At 41.3% G+C, this 2,836-nt stretch overlaps 1 long non-coding RNA gene across 1 annotated transcript; it reads left to right on the top strand.

The window, feature by feature from the left end:
* The first annotated feature begins 1,032 nt into the window (after positions 1–1,032).
* LOC120643916 lies at positions 1,033–2,583 on the top strand. Its single transcript, XR_005663244.1, has 2 exons — positions 1,033–2,125; positions 2,204–2,583. It is a non-coding gene; the product is annotated as an uncharacterized LOC120643916 (long non-coding RNA).
* Positions 2,584–2,836: the final 253 nt, after the last annotated feature.

The following is a 2,836-nucleotide window of genomic DNA, read 5'->3' as shown; positions in this document are numbered from 1 at the left end:
GAGTTCCCAATTGATTAGCGTGTCCTGACAGATGCGTTACCAAAACAGAGGGATACCGAGATCCGTGATCGTGAAGCTCATAGGCAACTATAATCTGATTTGATTGATCACATTTGGCAAAAGTTTGGGAATCGAACTAATTAGGTAGCATTATGATTATATATATATATATATATATATATATATATATATATATATATATATAAACTGCCTTCATGTTCAAGATACATTAAGATTTTGTTTTTTAAACTGAAGCATTCTGATTTTGTTGATTTAACCTCCTGTATAGTTTTGCCAACTTAACTAACTCATTCTCATTTCTTCACAGATTTGCTTGGAGGACTATAGACATGGCGTTCTGAGGAGGATGACGGAAGGCGTATCATTATCTAAATACTATTATTATCTATTTAGTTTGTAATTCATATCTATGTCACTATTGCTATATATTGTAATGGATGACTCATGGTTGTTCTAAACTAGCATCGAAGTTCTGTTCAGTATGTTTGGGTTCTGTGACCGGTTCTATGCACTGCTGTGTTTTCATTTTGTGACATGGCTGTCATCGAAGTTTTGTGCAGTGCTTTCATTTTTAAATCTTAAGTGCTTGTTTGGTGTAGAGTAGATCACATGGTATTGTGCCACAGCTGATCAGCTTTGTTTGTGCTGCACAATAAATGGTTTTATGTATAGAAACTATTGTTACACACTTTGCATTGGGAAGTATAGTTTCTTGTGATGAAATTTTTTAGGCTTAAGACTCTATGAGTGGAGTCTGTATTGGGACTGCTCTAATGTTAATGCAAACGATTCTAGATTCTTGTTGGATCATTTTCGAGACTCTTTGATTCTAGAATAATAATAAAAAGAGTTTTGCTCGAGTTGTCCTTTCCATGAAATTTGCACGCATATTAAAGCAGTTATTTAATTAATTTTTATTTTCCCCACCTGGGTACTGTTTGGGCCCAGCCCTACCCGTGCCCTGAACAGGCCCGATCCATTTTGGAAGCAGCCGATCCGTTCTCCCCGCGGCGCCTCCTGGCTCCCTTGCCTCATCGACGCGACGCCCCACGGGAGGCCTGCTTCCACCGCCTGCGACCACACAGACGGCCAGTGGCACGACAGCATCTGGCATCCGGAGAGATGGCCGCCGGCACCTCCCTCGCCAATCCGATTCTGTCAAGTCTCGGGCATCGCCCCGATCCAATTTCATCAGGCGCGGCGGTGCCTCCCTCCCTCACTTGCCATTTCAGACCCCTCCCTGATCCGCCTACAGGAGAACGAGCGAAGGGAGTACGACAGCACGAGTGCACGACTTCGACATCAACAGCATGATATCTACCTCATGCCCCCATCCTCAGTACATTATGCTCCGTTGCAAGTAGATACTGTAAGATTGTGGTTCTGATTGAGAAACCTTGCAGAAGCCATTTGGGGTAGATGGTTTGAAATTCTTTGATTTTCTATAGGGATCCTAGCTCGGATGCGTTAGCCATTAGATATCTCATCTTTTGGAATCAACCATGAATTTTTTACTACGATGTACCCACTTCGTGTCAGTTCCATGAGTGTGTGAAAGCCTTTCTGATTGCAACTGAATTTTTTGTTGAGATAGAGCCTACTCTTAGGAAACAACTTAATTATCATTTGTATTATTGTGTTCACTATTGGCATTGCATTCAGTAGTTGGCTATTTCTCTGAGGACAGCGCCAAGATGGCTTCCAATTTGCTGATTGGCCATTTAAATTTGGAGGCTCCATACTGATTGCATCTATGTAAGTTAAGTAGTTTTTATACAAGCAGTGACTAAGTTTACATGCATTATGGCCTTGCAGGTACCAGCGGCAACCTAAATATGCAGTTTCCTCGGTTTTGTATTGCTGGTAGTTTCTTCAGTTTCATCAGAACATAGTGTGGATGGCTAGGAAGAAGGCACACAACCTGAATATGTTCACAAGGAACTGCCCTTTCATATGTGATCTCTGTATATGCTTGGATCTTTTAATTCATTGTTCCTTGCGACGTTTTCCATTTGCATCGATCTGCAGCAGCAAAGCAATGCTTATGTGCATGCAACATGAATGGATAGGCTGCCTTGCCATATTCATCTCTCAAGACCGTCAAGTAGACACCATATAAATTTCAATACTGAAATCTGATTTGTTTTTGCCTTACCTGATGATAGTTGTTTGCTATGTTCAGTTCTGATGTGCTGGCCTCAATCATGTGCACTGGAGTGTTCTGCCTCTCTGCTTCCAGATTCTGAGGCTGATGCTTTACCTACTCTAGTAGTCACAGCCGTTGTTTCTGAAGATGATCCAATAATTGTTGTTGTGTTGGTTAGTTGGGTTGGATCATGGATGACAATTGACAAATCTAAGTTACAGTCAATTTTGGAGTTGTAGTTTTCCTCAAAAAAGTTTGGAGTTGTAGAGTAGGGTGGCCTAGGCCAAGCCCTTGGAGGGCATCAAGTTTTGACCGAGAATTCTGTAATCTGGGTGTGCTTGGGAAGATCACTCTGATATGCAGCTGTGATTTTTATTATTTCAAAAAAAATATTCAAATTGTTTCATGCTGGATCATCTTACTGCCTAATCAATGTTAACTTCTAAAGTTTATTTTTAGTATTGACCATTCTCAAGTGTGAACCCAAACATCATCGTTTGCTCTCACGAAATCAGCAGCAGTTTTAGAACATCACACATGTTTCCTCTCAGAAAAACATCATCGATGCAGCTGGCACCATCCATGGCCGCTAACTCTGAATGCACTACGCGCCATTCCAAGGCAGAGAACCACATCTTCCTCTGCTACAATTCTTATCCCATGGAAGAA

This window comes from Panicum virgatum, chromosome 1K (genome assembly GCF_016808335.1).
Source record: "Panicum virgatum strain AP13 chromosome 1K, P.virgatum_v5, whole genome shotgun sequence".
Taxonomy (NCBI): domain Eukaryota; kingdom Viridiplantae; phylum Streptophyta; class Magnoliopsida; order Poales; family Poaceae; genus Panicum; species Panicum virgatum.
This window is presented reverse-complemented; position numbering and strand designations above follow the sequence as displayed.